Source organism: Mus caroli, unplaced genomic scaffold (genome assembly GCF_978045245.1).
Source record: "Mus caroli unplaced genomic scaffold, Mus_caroli_1 scaffold_14, whole genome shotgun sequence".
NCBI lineage: Eukaryota > Metazoa > Chordata > Mammalia > Rodentia > Muridae > Mus > Mus caroli.
The window spans coordinates 80764383-80786765 of record NW_028227269.1 but is presented as its reverse complement, the minus strand read 5'-3'; the positions used below and the strand labels follow the sequence as shown (position 1 = coordinate 80786765).

The following is a 22383-nucleotide window of genomic DNA, read 5'->3' as shown; positions in this document are numbered from 1 at the left end:
TCCAAAAAAAAAATTGTTCCTCTCTGCTTCAAATACTGCTACACACTAACAAGCCTGCCATCAAAGCCTCGAACGGCAAAGCAATGGGACAGCAAAGTGCTCTGCTAAAAAGAAACTCATACCCGACCCCAGCCCATTACAAGCCCCAGTGGCTGACAAGTGCTGCCCCCTGTCCTGCTACTGCTGCAAAGTCCAGGCTAACCTAGAAAGAAGCAACAGTTTAACACAGGAAAGGTATGCTGTAACTGTTAATCTGCCGCTTGTTACTAATAAGATTTCAAGTATTTAACGAGTATTTGCCTGTCAAAGATTATGTAAAAAGAATTAAAAACAAATAAAAAGATATCATCACACAATTTCTGAGTAACCGAGGAAGTCTCCTGACTTCTGCCTTCAAAGTGTACTACCTCTCAAACTGCAGCCTCGGGGATGCAGTCTGTGAGGCCACACTAAGGCACAGGTTCTGTACAGGGCCTGAGGTGCACAGACGGTGGACAACACAAGCCCCTGACTGTGAGGGGGCAGACTTTCAGAGGCACCAAGGTCAATGCAGGGAGAGACAATAACACGGCTGCCCAGACTGGCACAATTCCCATCACAGTACCTGAGGTCATGAAGCTGACCTGTAGGTGAGAAGCCCTGGAAGCACTTTAAGCGAGAGAAGAGCATAGCTAGACATACTTTCTCTTGGGTACTTTCTCTTGGGAACTCTGGCTGTGATGTTGAAATTAGCTGAACGATGGGACAGGTTACTAACACTGCGTCCTGGAAAGCCAAGTCAGACCACAGCAAAGATGGAACTCCCATCTCAGGTGCTCTCTGGCTGCTACAACTGTAATTAGGCAGGGTCTCCTTGATTTCCATAGACTTCTGCACAGATACAACCTCCCAGTAGCTGCCAATGACTTCAGCAGAATAGAATCAAATGTTCCATTTATAAATTTGTACAAAGCATAAACATAAACAGTGAACTGGGAGGCATTTTCATTAAGAATTACAGTGATTTCATCCTGAAATACTAAAATGCTTGCTAAACACAACCAGTCTCACACGCAAATGCTTTATATAACCAATTGTTATGCACAAACAGTACTTACACAATTCCTGTCTAAAAGAAATATTTAGGCTTATATGAAGAGTACTTCAGCTCATGCCTATAACCCCAGTGTTGATGAAGGAGGCAAGAGTTGTGGGCTTAAAGCTTAATCTCTCTGGACTACAGAGAGATTTCAAAGTCATCATGGATTACTGTATAAGATATTGTTTCAAAGTTATTTAATAACTAAATAATTCTAATAGTCTTTACCTTTTAGGCACTTTTAAGAGTTTTACCCCAAACACTATGGTATGTCACTGGCCAACAACTTTGCAGTCACTTGTTCTATGGCCAGAGTGAAAGATCTTATCTGTGCTTTGCCAACAGTTGTGTTTGTCAAAACGAATACCACACAAGTTGTCTGGGATGGTTCTGAGTTGGTTACTTCCTAGACAGTCACAGAGGAGACTGTATAAACGTGAGGTTGGAGGCACAAATATCCATCTGCACAGGATGCTAGCACCATTCTTTAATTCCTCTGGGGTCCTACTCTCTTACAAGTATCAAATCTCTGACTACCATGAATTAGGTGAGAGGAAAAAAGATGGAGAGGAGGAGCCATGTCATATAAACCAAACAAGAAACCCTCGTCCCACCAGACCTGGAGAAGAGAGGACGTTAACCCCATCAGGACCTGAGCTGTCCCTATGGAAACAGGCAAAGTCCTCCTTTTCTGAGTCCAGTCCTATCCAAGCCTTCCTTTGGATTTGATCCCCTGGTACTGGATTCATAAGACTCCCTTCAACCAATGCTACTAAAGTAATGCTTTTGATTACTTATATCAAACAGACATGAGATAAGCTAAGAGAAGAAATGTTCACAGGATAATAAATCCTAAAACTGAGGCTTTCCTTACCACCCTGGTCTGGTTCAAAATGAGTAATCATGAAATCCAACACTTATTTTTTTTTTCCAGCTTTGACATACATGGTCACAATATAATTCAGCTATATTTCTAATGCAAAACTAATATTTACTACTGTCTTAGGGTTTCTATTGCTGCACAAACATCATGACCAAGAAGCAAATTGGGGAGGAAAGGGTTTATTTGGCTTACACTTCCATACTGCTATTCATCACCAAAGAAGTCAGGACTAGAACTCAAGCAGGTCAGGAGATGCAGAGGCCATGGAGGGATATTCTTTACTGGCTTGCTTCCCCTGGCTTGCTCAGCCTGCTCTCTTATAGAACCAAGACTACCAGCCCAGAGATGGTCCCACCCACAAGGGGCCTTTCCCCCTGGATCACTAATTGAGAAAATGCCTTACAGTAGGATCTCATGGAGACACTTCCCCAACTGAAGCTCCTTTCTCTGTGATAACTCCAGCTGTGTCAAGTTGACACAAAACTAGCCAGTACAACTACTTAGTGTTATCTTTATAATTTCTTCACTTTCAGAATTTAACTCAATTCAACTGCAGAAGGTTTTCCAGTGGGTTCTGTGTGGTTTTGATTTTTGATGGTTTTTAGTTCGTTTGTTGTGCTGGGTGGGTATCAAACCTAGAGAGCTGTCTAGGGTGGGCTTTCTGTTACTGTGACAAAATACAGTGAAAAACAGCAACTTGGGAAGGAACAGGTTTATTCCGTCTTAGAACTCTCAGGTCCCATTCTGTCACTCTAGAAGGCAGGACAGATACTCAAGGCAAAAACTGAATCAAAAGCCATGGAGGTGTGCTGCTTATTGGCTTGCTCTTCATGGCTTTCTCAACCTTTCTTGTACAACTTGGAACCATTGGCACAAAGGTGGCATCACTCACGATGAGCTGGGCCCCCCCACATCAATCAGTTTTCAAAAAAACTCCCAACTTTCCTATATTTGAATCTTATATAAAGGCATCTTCTCAACTGAGACCCCTCTGCACAGATGGCTTTAGCTTGTATCAAGTGACAAAACCTAGCCAGCACACTAGGCTAGCATCCTGACACTAAGCTATATACCACAGCTATCACATGGGAAATGATAGGCTGACCAGGTAAGAGCAGAATGTCCAGAGGCAGACTACTCAACCTCTAACCCCATTTCTGCCTTCTTTGGCATCACGTGCTCCCAACTGATCAGGCCAGTCTGAGGAGGTTCTTGTCCACACATTAAGAGACAAGCATGCAAGGCACTTGGCAGAGGATGCTGGCTTGTATCCCACAAGGGTTCCTACAATTAGTGTTAAATAACAAAAGCACACAGCAAAAACAGGAATGCAAGTAATCACTGTGTGGCATCTCTAAAGATAGCAGGACCAGCAGCCATCTTTAGCTTTACATTTTACTCTCGTTTTTTATTTAAAAGCTGAGTGAGTTATTCTTAATTACCTTATATTAGGCCTTCCCAGTTGTCTGTTGCTATTCCCTGCTGTGACTCCATTAACACGGCCTCCTGAGGTTGAGTTCAAGAGATTTATGATCAACTACATAAAATTCCCTCCATACTGATTTTAATGGCTTTCTACTCATAAACAATAACCTGAAATAAATTGGTTAATTTCTAGACCATGGAGCTGGTTCCACTAGGAATTCGCAGAACTGTCACTGTTTTCCACCAGGTGTGGATAATAATATTATCTCACAACTTTTACAAGTTGTTAGAAAATGAAGAGGCTCGTGAACACCCTCTCCTTTCTGATCTCCCCATAGTCTCAAATTCCCCTTTTGGCTTTGACAAAGGGGTTAGAAGACAGATCAATTCATGTCACAGAAGGAACTCAACTAGACACTTAAGTATCAGAAACCAAGCCAGCGATAATGTGACAAGAGATGGGAACAGAACAGGGAGGACGGAACATTCCAGACACCTTTCTCACCAAAAGTCAGACATGAGAACAGCACTCACGAATGGCTGCCTTACACTATCCTCCCAACTGTCATCAGGAAGAAGACAAGAGCCACAGCGATTTCACAGCTCTGGCAACTTCCCACATGGCTCGAGTCTTGGACAATGCAGTCAACACAGGACTAAGTCTGTGAAACAGCTCTGAACAGAGAGCCTATTATTTCAAGGTATCTGCCACTCACCACAAGCACAACTCTAAATTTGTATTTAACCATGATAAGCACTGATTCCAGGGCAAGATCAAACAGCCACACATAGTCCCGTTCCTCCCTAGGCAGTTGCAACCACACCATAACTCACAAAGCAGCTTGTTTTTTCCCGACATTTTCTTTCTTTTTCTTTTTTAATTTTTCTAGACAGGGTTTCTCTGTGTAGCCCTGGCTGTCCTGGAACGTGCTCTGTCGACCAGGCTGGCCTCAAACTCAGAGATTCTCCTGGCTCTACCTGGGATTAAAGGTGTGCGCCAACACCACCCAGCTTGAAGCAGCTTCTTGAAGGCTCTGCAAAACACTGCAGCGGGCTCAATAGACACAAAGGCTAAAAGTGCAGGGAATGCAAGAGAAGCAGGAGCCCCACCATGCCCTGTAGATGACTGCAACTCTGATATGAGGCCTGGCCCAGACAGGAGGCCAGAGTGAGCAAATCAATTCTCTGAGCTCTGGCTGTGGAGCTAAGGAGGGGATTGCCACCACCCAGGTTTCTTCTTTTCTTTTCTTTTTTTCAGTTTGATTGTAATGGGGAAATACTTTTATTGTCTTATATTTCCATTATGCTGGTTCTTTTTTAAATTCAAATCATTGGTTTTTATTATTATTATTTTACTTATTCACTTCACATCCCACTCACTGCCCCCTCCCAGTCAACCCCTTTCTATAATACCTCAGTCCACACCCCTCCCCTTCTCCTCTGAACAGGTAAGGCCACCCCCTCCCCCTCCCCCACCTGCATATCCTCCCACCCTGGTACATCAAGTCTCTGTGACACTAGGCACATCCTCTCCCACCAAGGCCAGACAAGGCAGCCCAGCTAGAAGAGCATATCCCATGTCCAGACTTTTGGGATAGCCCAGGGTCTAAGCTCTGGCTGGAGAGCTAAGGAGGAGATTTCCATGGCCTAAGTTTCCTCTCCTTTTTCTTCTCTTCCCGGGCTGAGGCACTCTCAAAGCAAGGCGCGCAGGGACAATGCTCATCCATAGGTCTACGGAACAGAAACTTTTTCTCTGACACCCAAACAGGGGTAAACCATCTGTTGGCTTTTTCCTTGGCCTTCTTTCTACTCCTCCACCCAGAATTGAGCAGTCAAGGAAAATACCCTGTCCCGTTTTAAGTCCCATGTTTGTGGCTGGAAAACAGGCAAAGGAGCCCCCTAGTGAGAAAGAGAATACAAAAGAAACCAACCAACACCAGAGCATTAATTGACTTCCAGTGAATTTAACAGCAGTGGATTGAAAATATATGTCCCTTCTAGGCTCAAATGCGTTAACTCTTGGTCCCCACCAGGTGCCACTGCTTTGGAAAGGTGTGGAACCTTTATGAAGGGGAGCCTCCCTGGAGCATCAGACCACTGGGAAAGGCAGGCCACCAGTTGTCAGAGCCCAGTCTTACTTCCTGTCAGCCTGTTCCCCCAGAAAGTGAGACTCCTGCTGTGACATTCCTGCTGCCACACCTTCTGCAGGGCAGCACACTGCATCCTCTCAAAGAGCCAAAGAAACACTTCTTTCCTTAGGTTGCTCTCCTCACTCATTTTGCCCAGTAACAAAACGAAACAAAAGGTAACTCTTAGAGATTAAAAGGCAATTCAAGAAAAAAAAAAATCTTTTCAACAAATGATGAAAGATGAAAAAGGAGCCTTTATCTTATGTCAATATTAAAAACAAAATAAGACATTATTTACACCAAGTTATATGCTATTAAAAAACTATTAAGAGTTTCTGAAGAAAATATAAAGGCAAACTTTCATATCCTTGGAATAATAAGCCAAAGTTTCTAGAAATGTATTCCCAAAGCGTAACTAATTTTTAAAGAAGACAAATCATAATTCTTCAAAATTAAAACTTGCTTCTCTCAAAAAGACACTATTAAGATTATGCAAAATTGTAGCTGGCTGTGGCTTTAGTTTTATAATTACACTTATAAATTATAAGCACACCTTTAATCCTAGCTCTTAGGAAGCAGAACTCTAAATCTGAGGTCAGCCTGTTCTACATGGTGAGTTCCAGGCCAGCCAGAACTACATAATTAGACTATTTGTAAAAAAATTTAAAAATTTTTTTAAAAACCAGCCCCCAAAAGAGTTTGCAAAAATAAACACTAGAGACATGGCTCAGCGGTTAAGAACACTGATTGATCTTCTGGAGGTCCTGAGTTCAATTCCCAGTAACCACAAGGTGGCTCACAACCATCTGTAATGAGATCTGATGTCCTCTTCTGCAACTGTGTGCTCTCATATATTAAGTAAATAAATAAATATTTTTAAATAAATAAATACACTAGAAAAAATTTTTGCAAAACAGATATACAATAAAGCACTCAGAATTTGTTTTTAAGAGTCCTCTGATAGCAACTTATATAGCAACCTCTGTATAAGTGAAACAAACACTGTACTGACTTTTAATACAAAAACGGATTTCTAGGGTTAATGGGAAATGTACTACAAAGCGTTATGTGAGCAAAACTGACTAATGAAATACTTTAAAAGTTACCTTCAGATCATTTTTTTGTTTTGTTTTGTTTTTTAAAAAACAGAGCTAGTTGCTCATCTACAAAATCAAGGTGCTAAACAACAATCCCTAACCCTAGCCCTAGCCCTAGCCCTAACCCTTAATCCTACCCTAGCCCTAACCCTAACTCTAACCTTACCTTACTCCGCCTCCTGGACCCAGGTTCCTAGCTTGTGAGATGCTGGTGTTACAAGCAGGAAACCAGATGCAGTAGCTCAGAGTCATCCCTCTCTGTCCACCTTTGTCTCCAGGGACTTTACAGAACTCCTTTGCTTCCCCAACAGGGACAAGCACACCATGCTGACTGCCTCCAAAGTGGGTCAGAAACCAACTCACATTTCTACAGTACTCACAGTAGATCTGATGTTCTCAACCCCATGAAGAGACTAGAGAGAGAGCTTGCAACTCCACCTATACTTCCAATTCCACAAAAGCCTTCCACTCCTGTAAAATACTCACTACTCAACTAATATTTACTTTTTCAAGCAAAAACCAGTATAGATGCTTCCCTCAGATTGCCTTCAGTCTACTCTTCCACCTTTTCAAGGACACACACACCCCTGCAGGAAATACCCACTGATGTGTGATTTTGCAAAGCACTTAATAAATTTTTTATTGTAATGGAGCAGCTATGAGTAGCTCTATTTTTCTCCCTTTGTTTTCTCTTCCAAAGGTTTCCAGTACCAGAACCTAAGGGCATGGAGAACTCTCCCTGCCTTCCTTTTCTTCTGACCATGGCTACTGGGCTCTAAGGAAAAGTCTACATTTTGAAAAAAGACTACTGGGTTTCCCAGCATTACTACCAATCACCTGCTGGGAAATGGGTACATAATACACTAAAATTTTACAAAAATAACAAAATGATTCCTTAACAAATATAAGAGCTGGGTTGAAGTGGGAGTGGCTGCTTCTCGGTAGGGACCCTGCTGAAGAACTGCACAGGGCCAGGTAAGTAATTCACAGCCCTGCTCTGAATAGAGCAAGCCAAGCCTAACCACACGCTACCCTGCTCTCCAGAGGGACTGGGGTTCCTTAAAGGATGCTCCTTAAAGGTTGTGCCTTCCTCCAGCCTAGCAGATAAAAAAGAGTAAACTACTCTACCACAAGTCTCTATTTTCTATCTCAGCTACCCAGAGTGCCCACCACTCTGGGCGACTTCACCAACTAAGTGGTTATTCTACAAAGGAATGGATTTCCTCTTTTCTTTTATTTTTTTAAGGGGGTGAGGGATGGAGGTGCCTCAGACTCAGAAGATGTCAGTTCCCTTGGGGCTGCAGTTACAGGTGGTATGAGCTGTTCATATGTTTGGAAAATGAATTCAGGTCCTTTACAAGAGTAGCAAATGTTCTTAACTACTGAACCATCATCTCTATGCCCAGCACTAGATTTTCTTAGACTGAATTTACTTTCTGGTTAACTTTGTGGCTCATATAAGCTTATCCTGGGAAAAGGCTCAGCTCTGCCAAATTTTTACAACTCATTTGTGTTTGCATTATTGGCATTATGTTCACTGCGTGGTCCTCCTTTATGGCTTTAAATAAAGCTGGTTAACACAATCTTCAAGTCTGCATGGGATTGTATGGGTGGCATGTTACAGTGGACAGAAAGCAACCCAGGAAATGAAGGACCCTTGGCACAGGACAGCCCACACACACTTGCCTGTGCAGCCATGCTCCAGCCACAAGCCCTGATTTCTGGCCCAGGCACAGCAGGTGCAATTCTAATATTAAAGACAGACAGTTCCTGGCCTTTCAGAGTTTGACTTACAATGACACCAAACATGACCAGAACTCAGTAGAACTGTCCTTTTCACTCCGGTTGTGGTCAAGGCTTTCGTTCATGGATGATGCTCATGGGCAACAGGTGGGCTAATCTGTCACTAGGCTGGTGAATAAGGGTATGTTGGCTTGCCCTGGGTTTGTCATGAGGTAGAGGGGCTCCTCTGTCAGTCAGGTTGCTCTCATTCCTCAGAACCGTTTGACGCTCTATTTTATTTTAATCCTCAGTCCAGTAAGTGTGCTTATTCTGAAAAGCAGCTCTGACAGAATTTCTGACCTCAAGCATCTTCCCCTCCCTTCATGCTGGCCACACACCCCCAGCTCCTCAGCGCTTCCAAAGCACTATTCAGGAAGGCACTCCTAGAATTATCACCTTGTATGTGACAGATTGCCACAAGCACCCCTCAGCTCCTGCTATCTTCTTCCCATACCTACTTCACTTTTTAAAAAAGTAATGCAAGAATAAGAAGAGGAGAATCAGAAAGCTGGGGACAAACAAGTCCTTCTGAGACTATCTCTAAAATGTGCACATTTCTACTTCACTCTTGGTTATGATCAACATTGATAACCACTATTATTAGCAGTGACCAATGAGATTATTAAATAATCAACGGAAATTTGACTAAAAAAATTTACTTCTAGGGCCAGGCGTGGTGGCGCACACCTTTAATCCCAGCACTCGGGAGGCAGAGGCAGGCGGATTTCTGAGTTTGAGGCCAGCCTGGTCTACAAATTGAGTTCCAGGACAGCCAGGGCTACACAGAGAAACCCTGTCTCGAAGAAAAAACAAAAAACAAAAAACAAAAAAACTTACTTCTATACTTAAAAGTGATTACTATATACATTATAAACTGTAATCAACCTTACAATATAAAGGAAAAAAGTATTTTGTTTATACATTTAATTAAAGATAATTGTGTTTATATATTTAATTACAAATAATTGCAAAGGCTAAAAGTAATTCATTCTGTTTTCATTCTTATTGCCTTAGTAAACAACTCTAGGAACCTCAACCTTCAACAACAATCTAATACAAAAGCCTCTTTTTAACATTTTCAATCATCCATTAGTGTAACAAAGACAATGATATCATTAGAAACAGAACACCCACTTAAACTGGAGATTAGAACATTTAAAACAGGAACCACAGCCAGGTATGGCCTACAGCATTAGTTCCAGAACTCAGAGGCAGAAGCTGGTGGATCTCTGTGATTCGGGGCCAACCTGGTCTACACAGTGAGTTCCAGGACAACCAGGGCCACACAGAATCAACCAGCAACAGAAATTAATGCTGGCCTAAGTGTAGACATTGAAATAGCAATGAAGAGAACCACTAGTCTTGTGTGACAATTAGAAATGTTGTCCCAGGGGCTGGAGAGATGGCTCAGCAGTTAAGAGCACTGACTGCTCTTCAGAGGTCTTGAGTTCAATTCCCAGCAACCACATGGTGGCTCACAGCCATCTGTAATGAGATACCCTCTTCTAGTATGTCTGAAGACAGCGACAGTTATAATAAATAAATAATAATCTTAAAAAAAAAAAAAGAAAGAAAGAAATGACCCAGAAAGACGAGAAAGCATTCCTGTAGACACTATAATAAAAGACAAGATTGTGGTCAAAATATGAGGGCCTATTGCACAGTGTTAAAGTGCTTGCCTAGCATGCGTGGAGCCCTGACTCTCTTTCTCCAGCATGGAGAGTTATTTTAAAACAAAAAAAACAAAAAACAAAAACACAATGAACAGCTAAATCAGGTTAGGGTTAGATAAGACTCTAAATTTGGCTCTTGTAAATAATATAAAACAGTTCATTATGCACTAACTGGTCAGAAGCCAGAGAAATAGCACAGTGGTTACAAGCACTCCAATCAGGTGGCTCACAGCCGTCTATAACTCTAATTCTAGAAGATCAAAGGACTAGCCTCGGCATAGACAGGCAGGCAGGCAGGCAGAGTGCGCTTGAGCACGCGCGCACGCACGCGCGAGCACACACACACACACCTACCTTAAAAATAAAGTAACTTCTTAAAAAAAAAATAGGCTACATGCCTGAGACTATAAATACCCATTTAGTCAAAAGTGGTGAACACTAAGCAAAACAAATGTCCTTCCTGAAAACAGACATTTAATTTAGTCGATAATGAATACAAATCTGTGCTTTAGGCACTATTTTCAGGGTTAAGTAAACAAATGTAATATAAGCCTGCTAATAGGACATAATTAGAACAGTGAATTTTATTACCTCAGCCTCCAACCAGGTTCTACTAATGCTGTTGTTTATCCCAGCAAAATGGAGAGCGGCCTGGGAACTGTCCCAGTTTCTCTGAGAGTTATCAACTGAAGCTAATGTTTCCTGAGAGAGAATTCTGCTTTGTTGGGTCCTTGAGCTACCCAATACCCTTGCCACACCGTCAGTGGGCAGCATGGGGAGTGCCAGCTCTGAGCTGTGGCTAGAGGATTCTCAGGAACCCACAGCGGTCAGCACTGTACTTACCTGTAAAGATGAGTTTCACCTTCAAGCCTGACAGACACAGCATGGGAGCCACCCTGTTCTGTTCCTGTCTTGTTTGTCTTCCAATACCTAACATAGGACCTTGGGCATCTTAACATGTGGAGCACCCCCTGCCCCCTAAAGCACCTTGGAACTAACTGATTGTCAGGATAATGGGGTATTTGCTATCTGTTCAAAGTCAGTAATTATGGAGGGCACTAAGAAGCCACAATTCAGAAGACTGACTGGAGAACACACATTCCCATATCACGCCTGTTGGCTCCTCTAACATTAGGGGAGAAAACGCACATACTAGAAAGCCCTGGTGCCCACACTGGAACTAAAACCTGAGCGTAGCATGGAGTAAACCCTGTGACAGAGCAAACGACTCTCAAGTTAGAGCAGGCTAAATAATGGAATCTCTTTGATTTTTCCATTTCAATAACCACTGCCGCTCTAGCAGGGTCTCACTGTGTAGCCCACTAAACCAAGGGCTGTGATTACAAGTGTGCAGCTCTTTACCCACAGTCATTTCAACTTCTTAAAATACAAGTTTCTTAGCTCCTCCCAGGTCAGCTAAGTAGAACACAAGGGCAAAAATAAGGCATCGCTACCTGATGGCACATATGCACACCAAGTTTTCAGTCTTGTTCCTAACTTCCTACCACGTGCTTCATTATAACAGAAAGCCCACTTACCAGAAGCTCACTCAATTTGCAATAGCAATACTGTTTTGTTAAGGGAGGCATGCCTTTAAAAAGGTTTTCAACAAAGCACTAGATACAGATTGTGACCGTACAGGGACCAAATTGTCAGAGTGCTTGAAATCCTCACTTACACAAGGTGTGAGCACCTTTTCCAGGACTGAGTATGTCAACCACAGCGCTTGTGATAAGTTCAGGTCAAGTCATCAGCAATAAAGCCCAAACCATCAAGTTTCCAAAATGAAACACGGCAGGATGTCTGTGGGCCAAAATGGTATCAGAAGAAAACAGAACATATTCAGGACAAGAAAATAGGCTTCCCAAGACACAAGATTAGTAGCCATGAATGAAAAAGATATCTTATTAAAAACTATGTCATCTAATGACTGTTACAGAGAGACAGACACCCACACACCACCACAGGCACACACATACACCGTACAAGGAGCCACTGGAAGAGACAGATGCTAAAACCTCAATCTCAAGAGAAGAAATAGACTGTGTATCTACAACATTTAAGCAACCCACAACTTGATGATGTACTCTGTGTTGCCCATTGTACACTGTGCTGGAGGGAAGACAGCACGGAAGAGGAAGGGATGCTGGCCCCTCTCGCCCGTGAGGAACTAAGGGCTGAAAGCTGGAGGGGACAGCAGACTGCCTAGACTACACGAGGAAGGCAGAAATGAAGCTTAGATGGATTCGGGGAGTCGGAGCTGTCTTTAAAGCAGTGTACTTTGCAGAGTGTCAGCCAGTCTCCACTGAGGAGAAACTTGATGGAGACAGCACTTCTGACATCCAGAGCGTCTTCTCAGCCACAGTGGAAGAAAGATATATTTTACTTTAAAAACTAGATTCATAACACATCTTACACATTCTGTCTTATCTAAAAATAACTCTTTCTACAATAATAGGCTAACACTGTAAGGATACAAAGTAACAGAATATGTCAAAGTTGCCCATAATTATTAAAGTCGCTCGGCCAGGATTCTTTAGCTGTGACTTTATATAATTACACATTTGGTGCTGTCTAGACATGCTATTGAGTTAAGATTCATAACACATACCACCCTAACCCAGTGCTGGCAGACCAGAATATAATACAGGGTTGCCCACTGTAGTATTTAGGACCTGAGACTGACAAAGCTGTGTTTTTAATATACAGATGTCAACAACTCATAACAATAAAATAGGGGGCAGGGGTTGCCAGCCTAGAACCACACATATGCTGCAGCAAGCACTGCACCTCTAAACTGCCTCCCCATTCTGATTCACATCTACTGCGAGTTCTTCATAACAACCCTGTCTGTGCTCCTACACCCTCACCTGCATCCTGGAGTCCCTGGCTGAGACAGCCTGACTTGCTGTTTTACAGATCAGTGTAAGAATCTAACTGTCTCAGGGGACTGCTGGAAGCTGCTTAGACTGAACTGCCACTTAGAAAATGATACCACATGTAAAATAAAATAATTTCCTTTTTTCCCCTTAAGCAGTACAAAGAGAAAAGAAACACATAATTTCTAAGAAGCATCAACAATAAATGGAGGAGTTTTGATCAGAGCAGCTAGAATGTCAAGCCAATAGGTAATGATTGCTACAGACAGAAAATATTCATGACAAGCAAAAGTTATTTTAGAGTAAAACTGGAGTGGCATCCAACGGTTTTACAGAAGAGGAGAGGCATCATTAGTACTGGGTGGAAGGGGGTAGGGCAATTAAAAAAAAAACAAAAAACATTTGACCAAGGAAGGCATATTAAAGGCAAACAGATATGGGTTCAAATTCTGGCTCAGCAGCGTAGACGCTGTGTAAGCTGCGGAAAACATCTGCCTTATTACCTTCCAATCAATACCCAAAGGAGCCGCGCTTAGCAAAGCCCAAGCACACGTCAAGTGATGGATGATGGCCACTATGGTTATTACTGTCAGCATGGAACTTCTCAGTAAGGATCTGGAATTCTCAAAATCTATAGCATCCAAGAAGCAAATGCAGTAGCAACAATACCAACGGGGAGTTAAACAACATGGAAACCTAGAGACTCTAAGCTTTAAACAAGCACCAGCTCTTCCTGTTCTTCTTCAAGTTCCTCTCCTTCTCCAAGGAAGGAGAAAACAAGAACAGAAGCAACCCCATGGGATCACCAACCACTCACTCACTTGTTCAAATAAGGACACACAGGCCAACTCACAAAGATCAAACTAAGCAACTTCCAGGCCAAAGTCCAGAGGCACCGGAGCCCCGCCTACCTGGAAATCAACTTCTCCCAGTTTCACTATAGCATCTTTCTGGGAAGCCAGCAACCATCTGAAAAGTACCTGTACAGGACAGAAACACGGACTTAGCATCAGAGCTGAGAAGAGGAAAGTCTGTTTCTGTCTGCACAGGAACCAGGAAGGATCTAGCAAGTCCTCTGTGGGTCTTGTCAAATGTTACTGTGACAACAAGGATGATTCCTGTGAGAGCCTCCTGGACAACATGACGGAGGCACCCAACAGCATGAAGTCTCCACACAGGATTCTGAACCTTCACAGAAAAAGGCAGATAAAGGGGATCAGCCAGGGTGACACCAAGGAGAAGCCCAAATGCACTGTGCCCAGGCTCAATCTTCAACAAGGTACATTCAGGCCATTTTGTTACTGATCGGAAGTCTCTCCTGGAACTTCACTTTCCACTTTCCTGTGTGCTCTTTGGGTGATCTACATATGATTCACTCAGTAAATGCCTTTGCCTCAACCATCTTCCCCTTCTTCCTCATCTTCCTCCTTCTCTTTTTTTGATGACAGGGTTTGACAATGAAGTCCTGGCTGACTTAGAGCTCAATACACAGACCAGGCTGGCCTTGAACTTGATCTGCCGTGTTTGTCTCCCACGCGCTGTAATTAAAGGCATCTGCTACCATGTAAAGTGTTTTTTCATCTATGCATGGCAGCTCTAAGCCCACCTTCTCCAGGGGACAGTTCTGAATAGGCTAAAGTCTTCTCTGTTGAGATGAGTTCTTGGTAAAGTGTGGACAGAAATGCTCCTACAGGAAGTTGACTTGACTGGTAACACCTAGGAAAGCTTTTTATAAGGAGACCCACACACCAAGCCTATGGGCATCTACCACTTTCAGACTACAGGGGAATTGACCCCAAAGATCCCCACTTCCCATCCTGAATTGTCCCAAAGACCTCAAGCCCCATGCACACAGTCTCACTTTAGGGGAGTGACTACGCCCCCTCAGTTGTTCTACTTAAAGAACAATTCTGCTTCTGGAGATGCCTGCCTTCTTCCCTTTTATCTACACATCACTTCCATTTATCCCGTCTAATCCCGTCCTGTGGTATATTATTCACAGCCGTGTTGGGCCATTTATGTCTTGGATCTCCTTTAACATCTACGGCTTTGTGTCTAACTCAGCAAAGATAGTCCTCTAGGGCTCCAGGGTTCCAGATACTACTGCGCATGTCTGCTGTAGGGTAAATGATCTGAGACAATGCACACAGTGGAGCCACCAGAGCTATAGCCTTGAGACTGACTGACCAACAGATCTTAAAACTGAAGAGGGGAAATGGTGACTTCAGCTCCAGGGAGCTCAGAAGGGAGTCACAATGGAATTTTGCTCCAGGCTCCATAGTCTTTTTTACTTGTTCACAGAGAAAACAAGAGTCAGGCTCGCTTTGGAGCGGAGCTACCCTCCCTCACTGAACTAGAGAGCTAGAACCAGGGAAGGAATCTGTTTTCTGCTCCACCCTTACATACAGTCTTGCTTGGTTTACCACTGATCCTAAAATCAAACCCCCAGCAGTTCTGCCCCTCTGAAGTCAGCCGTAGGAAGGACACCTGCTGTTCTGGACCAGCCAGCACTCTCAGACTCCAGCAAACACCATGCGGAACATCCACCTCAGTCCTCAGCCTAAGACAGAAGCACTGCCTTTACACTGCCTTTCTTTAACAACTGAATTTAAAGGCAGGCTATTAAGAAAGGCCTTGGCTACTTTCCAACGGAAACAGAACTTCCTAAGGCAAAAACCTCTTCAATTTCTCCAAATCAAGTCTTTCAACCCATTTGGAACTGAAATCCCAACTCTGACAATCCATGGTGCACTTGTTCTGTGGGTCTGAGGGCTTCCAGGATCCATGCTACAGCAAGGCATTTTAAAGGAGCTGGTGCCTCAAAGCGCAACTAGCCCCAAGGCGTTGTGGCTCAGGCTTGACGGGGCAGCCCAGTAGGACAAGGACAGGAATCGCAGGTTAAGCAGCTGACTGGATTAGTCAGGTAGTAATCAGAGAGGGTGGCTGGTATCAGACCCCAAGCCTCAGAAGAAAGCTACATTCAGCAAAGACCCCTACAACCCAAGGCCTTAGGAAGTTCTGTTTCCATTGAAAAGTAGCCTGAGCTTCAGCCAGCAAAATGGCCACTTCCTACAGCCAGGTAGGTAGGTAGGCCATGCTGCCTAAAGAGTGAGTAGCAATGAGCACTGCACAAGCAGAGACTCTAACTAGACCTGTGTGATCATCACTCTAATCACTGTGATCACAAGTTCCCAGGGAAAGCCATACCTATGCTGAAGACTCTACAAGGCTGAACTGACTGGAGGGAGGTGTAGGTCCAGAACCAAACTACCTTGGTCTGTTCTGATGTTCTTACAACCATTCGCCTATCTTACAAGGCACCCCCGAGACTATCACATAAGACTCTTAGAAGATACTAACAGACTCCTCACAAGCTGAAAATGCCATTCATTACGCAGCAAGCATCCTATAAAGGCCTATAGCATAACTATTCCTGCCTGCTGGGACCGGCCCACCAGTGCATTTGAAAAAGTGACTGGATTTATGGCTTGGTTGTCCTATAGCTATATGAACTTTATAAATAAATGTTTTCACATGAGAACAGGTTGTTCAGGTTGACCCGAATCTACAACCTGACCACAGCCACTCAAATTTAGCATGAGAATAAACCCTCTTCCTTCCTTCGAGATGAGAGCTATGTTTTACACAGACATCACGTGTCAGCAGCTAGCTTAGCATGCACTTGGAACTTCATGTAAGGATTTCACGTGAGTCTCAACTACCCTTTGATACAGTACAAAGCTCCAGGAAGATACCCTGTCTTTAAGAGAAAGAGAAGAGTGTTCACTCAGTGGGTCAGGTGAAGGCCCCCACACCCCACACACTGAGACCTTAGTCCACAGAAACTAAGTGATGGTTCCTGCAGTGGCTGGTGCTGTGAGCACTGAAGGACAACAGTGAGAACAACAAAGGTCCAAGAGAAAGCAGGAAGGGAAGGAAGGCAGCTGACAGACAACACCAGGCATTAGACACTAAGTGTCCTCAGTCACTCCATCCAGAAGCAGAGAAGCTGCCTGCACATCAACTCCCTCACGGGTTCTACTTGCCACAACAAAGCACCTTAGTCATAGAACACACTATATGTCACTCATTGTCACTAGACAGACACCACAAGTCCAGGGGCAATGTGGACTTGCAATAACGAGCCCTAAGTCCAGTGACTATGAGATGGAAAAAGTAATTCTCTGCATGATACACTAACAAAGAAGCCAACAGTCCATGCTGCCTTAAGTCCCTCCCATAGCTGCTAGGAAAGAAGAGAAAGCACAGGCAAGGATTTGTAGTAACACTGGACGCCACACTGAGGCTGCCGTGATGGCAGAAGTCATCAGAACCATGAGCAAAGCACTTGCCACTCTTTTTAAATGTAGCCTAAACGCCTCTGAAAAGTCCAGGACGTCACCGCTCCACTCCCCAGGGTTCTCTGAAGGCAAGGCACAGATGCTGCAGCAGAACAGATACGGCTTTGGTCCAGTTCTGAGCATTTGAATGATGTGACCTGTAAGAATTCTTTCCTGTGACATCCTCTGACTGCACATCCAACACAACGTACAGAAGGTACGTTCCATGGCTGCCTTTACAGTTCCTAGCTACTGTTTAGTGTCATTAGATCGCAGACCACGAACTATCCTGTGAGATTATCTGAAGACATCTATCCTTCTCCTTCTGCAAGGTCTACTCGATTTGCTAAATGTCAGTGTACTCAAAGATGGTTTTGCAACGGACAGGAGGAATGGCAATCGGTTCTATCCCTAGTCAATCAATAGGGGATATGAAGAAGCCGAGGCCATCCCAGCAGTCTGACTCAATAACTCTTAGGTAATTACAAACATTTCTATTAAATGCACATGCAAAGGAAATAGAGAGAGTTTCCATCTATGACACATCAGACAAATTAGTCAAAGGTGCAGTATTACAAGGCAATTCAAAATAGTATTCCAAAAATTATTTAAATAGATGGAAAATATTCAAAGATGTAAATAAACACAAAAAGCAGAAGTACCATGAGATTCCTTCCAATTTTGCTATTATTAAAACACAAACATGCAGAGGAAAGCACAAAGTCAGAGAAATGCCAGCGACAGTGGTGTCCCTCTGTTCCTTCCCCTAGTTAGTTAAAGGCAGCTAGTAGGGGCAGGAGAAGTGCTCAGCAGTTAAGAGCACTGGCTGTTCTTCCAGAGGACCTGGGTTCCACAGGGCAGCTCACAACTGTCTGTAACTTCAATTCCAGGAGATCTGATTCCCCACTTTGGCCTCCTAGAACACAAGGCATGCCTAACACACACAGACATATGAGCAGGTGAAACACCTCTACACATAAAATATAAAATATAAACTAGCTTCTGTTACTTATCTCACCATGCACAAGAACAAATTCTTTTAAAACAAACAGGTACAAGAAAAGCTTATAAGAAAGCAGATCTTACAGCTGGCAGCTGTCTGTAAGATGTGTGTTGCATATTTTATTTGATGCAATTACTACAGTAACTGGGAGAGAATATGAATTTTCCAGCAACATTTCAAATAAGAATACCTGTCAATTAACTGTTAAGAAGAATAATTATTATAATAATAATAAACCTGTTGGAGCCGGGCATGGTGGTGCATGCCTTTAATCCCAGCACTAAGGAGGCAGAGGCAGGCAGATTTCTGAGTTCGAGGCCAGCCTGGTCTACAGAGTGAGTTCCAGGACAGCCAGGGCTACACAGAGAAACCCTGTCTCGAACCGCCCCCCCCCCCAAGAAAAGAAAAAAAAAAAAATTAAAAACAAGCAAACCTGTTGGAGGTCTTTATAACCAGAGTGTGAAAATCAGAGATGTTTAACACCACTAGCACCAAACACTGATAGCAAGTAGGCACATCTGAAAGAAAAAGAAAAGGAAAGGAAAGGAAAGAAAAAGAAAAAGAAAAAGAAAAAGAAAAAGAAAAAGAAAAAGAAAAAGAAAAGGAAAAAGAAAAAGAAAAAGAAAAAAAGTTTTTCAAGATAGGGTTTGTCTGTGTGGCCTGGGCTGTCCTAGAACTCACTCTGTAGAACAAGCTGGTGAGAATTCAGAGATGCTCCTCTGCCTCCCGAGTACTGGTGTCAAAGGTGTTGTGCCACCACTGCACATAGGCACTTTAACCATTAAACAACAGCAAAGAGATGCTTAAGTGGGTGAAGTGCCTGCTATGTGAGCATACACACCTGAGTTGGGATCCCCAGGACGAGCATAAAAAGCATGGAAGTGTGCACGTGGCACCCTAGTGCTAGAGTGGGAAAGCGGGTTTCCAGGAGCTCTCTGGCCTGCTGAGCAAGCTCACCAAGCAGATGGGTAGGATGAGATCCCAGCTCAGAAAAGGAAGGTAGAGGACAGTGACAAAAGACACTTACCTACTTCAACCTGCAACCTCCACACCTAGAGAAAGCACAGCAGGGCAGAGGATGGCAGCCAGTTAACCAGTTTGAGAGAACAGATCCAGTCTTTCCCAAATCAGACCAGAGCACAGAAACTGCAAGGCTAAGATCAAACTTCCGTTCACATTAAAATTCCCAAGGAACAAACAAGACTGAGTTTCACTCTAAGTAATCACTTATCTGACATCAGAGCCACTGAGCTTCCCTAACCTATGCAACAGACACTCAAGAGACACCTGTGTGTCCAAAGGGGGAGTTGTTGCTCCTAATCCTACACTAACCCTGGCCTCCGGCAACTAAGAATCTCTCTATAGTCAGGAATACAGGGAAGCCACAATGTTAACACAACAGAAGGTCTTTCATCCACTGATACTAATGTTAAAAGTACCCACTCGATTTAGAGTTTACTGATTAAATAAAAATGTTCCACTATGTCTCCTAGTGGAAGGGTGTCCCTGAGCCTGGCTTGCAGGTGCACAACATCAGTGCTCTTGCCCAAAACTAAAGCAAAGGAGAGGACAGACTTGTTCTCAGAATCACATTAAGAGCACAAACTATTTACAAAAAAACAAATGGCATCCAAGATTCGGGTGAGGAGGGAGAGCAAAAGAAATATAACCTGGGAACCAAGACTGGGAGCCAGTCCCAGGCTCTGGGAACTCTAGCAGACACCCATCTCCTGTCTCAGGGCTAATCAGAAGGTAATGCTTTGTGCTTCTTCCTTCTAATGATGCTCAGATTTCTAAATGCCCTACAGTCCTGAGGACAGGACTGAATGTCACACTGACTTTCTCAGGATGAATGCTAATTTAATGAGAATCTTATCCTGGCCCCACTGAAGTAAATGAAGTTGTCCTTGTGCCCACAGAGAGCTGAGAAGAACAGTAGCTCTGCTCTATAAAGACTCTGGAACCTAACAGTCGGCAGGGGGTATCATTTTCAGGAACATGAGCCACCAGCTAATGCACTGAGCAGACAGGAACTAGCACCAGAGCTTCCTCCAGCACTGCACCCAACCCTGGGCATATACCAGACTGTCTGGTCCGGTAAGGTCTTGCCTTACATTATCAACTGGCTTCTTCACACTGGCTAGTAAACTAAAATGTACAAAAGTAGAACTGGGAACAAGCCAGACAGCTCAGCAGGTAAGGACACTTGCCACCAAGTGTAGCAGCCTGAGTTTGATCCCTGAAACCTACATGGTGGAAAAAGAGGAACAACTCCTATCCTCTGTCCTCCAAGCACATGCCCATGGCACATGCATGCATGCATGCATACATACATACATACATACATACATGGAATAAAAGCTTTTAAGCAATGTTGTTTAAATAAATTTTAAAATAGCAAAACAAACTGCAAAGTGCTATATACCTTGAGAGACACACAACACAGGAGTGTCTTCATGGTCTAAAAACAGAATCTGGGGAGTTTAATTCAAGAACTCTAAGCAAAAATTTTATGTCCACATTCTATTAGAACCTGCCCCAGCTTAAGCAACACTAAGAGGGACCAGGTCCTCCAGTAACCACCAGTGAACAACACACTTTGCTTATCTGCAATGGTTCCAAAGTCACAGAAATGCAGGCTATGTGAGGGCCAGAAAACCTTTAGAGACCACTTTCAAATGTTCCCATTTGTCGGTCAAGGAAAAAATAGAAAACCTTAATATTTATACAAAACGTATCTATTTATTAAAATTCTTTACTAAATGTTAACAAAATAATACTGTTTTATAATAAATGACTGGAATTAGACAAATTCCAAGCTGCCAGGGAAGAAATCTCACTGCTGCTCAATGCTTTAGCAAACCTCTTAGGATTTCCTCTTAGGATTTCCATCTATCCTCTGGGCTTTGAGTCAAGTAACTAAAATCTTGGCTTAGAAGGAAGTATGTTAATTTGGGATCTTGACCCTTTTAAAAGCTAAAGAAGAGAATGTTATACTACGTGCTTTGCATTTTTTAGGTCAGTCTATGAGATGTGATTGTTTTCAGTTACTTCATTCTATTTGGTTGTTTGGTCTAAAGGAACTGAAGAGCACCTATAGACTGCCTCTGACACAGAAATGATGAATCTGACTGACCAAGGCATTTTAAGGTCTTCAAGACTGACTCAAGCCTGAAAGGCAGTTTACCAGTTCTTCCATCCTTGACAACAGCTACTCCTGGGAGACAGGAATGATGTCCTGGGACTCACCCAGCATCTATCTACCCAGAGAGCACTTGCTTGGTCCTCCCTGTGTCTCAGGTACTAGAGATTCACTTAGCAGGAAGTGATGAGCAGGATGGACTGGAATCTGCGTGCACGAGTTGGTCTCCGTCTCTGCCCTCCTCTGTATCACTTACTGGACTCAACTAGACAATATGCTTCAAAACCAGTGCTAACCAACAAACTTTCTCCTCACCTCGGTGCTAAGACATTTACTTTTTTAATTTCCTTGGTAAAGCAGTATAAACTCTGCTTAAAGCAAGCAGAAAGCTGTATTTTTATAAATATAATACATGGGTAAAGGTTCAACTAGGGCCCTTAGGAATTTTCTGGGCAATAATACATGACAGAGGTCACCAGGAAAGCTGGCTCTTTTCTGGAACTAAGAAGGCAACAGAAGGTTGCACCTAAACTGCCTGATGGTCGGTCACATGGCTCATGAGGAAGTCTCACTTTGTAGACTTCAGATCTCAGACTCACAAATAAACACCACACAGACCTGTGTATGCAAATCAAGATTCCAACAGATTCCCAACAATCTTGTGTTTCTACTTGTCCTGAACCTTGATCACCACACTAACAGGATTGCAATCAGAACTCTAGTCCACAAAACAATCATTTCCCATGGGTAAATCTGAGCTTTGTTTTGGTTTTTGTTTTCATTTATACTGAATCTTTAACTCCTTCTTAGCCCAGGCTGGCTTCAAACTCTCAGAGCGCTGCCTGCCTCTGCCTCCTGTGTAAACTCTGAGATTAAAGATGTGCTCATCCACTGCCGGGCTGCAATCACTTACCATTTCCAGTGTGTTTCTTTTTTCTAACCTCGACATGGA

At 43.3% G+C, this 22383-nt stretch overlaps 1 protein-coding gene across 10 annotated transcripts in view; it reads right to left on the bottom strand.

The window, feature by feature from the left end:
* Positions 1-22383, bottom strand: part of Sipa1l1 (signal induced proliferation associated 1 like 1) — a 275601-nt gene that overhangs the window by 167519 nt on the left and 85699 nt on the right. For 3 of the 10 annotated variants that reach the window (XM_029484698.2, XM_085830523.1, XM_085830525.1), the window contains one exon: positions 13858-13926. The exons of the other annotated variants lie outside the window; for them this stretch is intronic. The gene's annotated coding sequence lies outside the window, so the exon portion shown is untranslated. The remainder of the gene's footprint in view (positions 1-13857; positions 13927-22383) is intronic. 10 annotated transcript variants of the gene reach the window in all.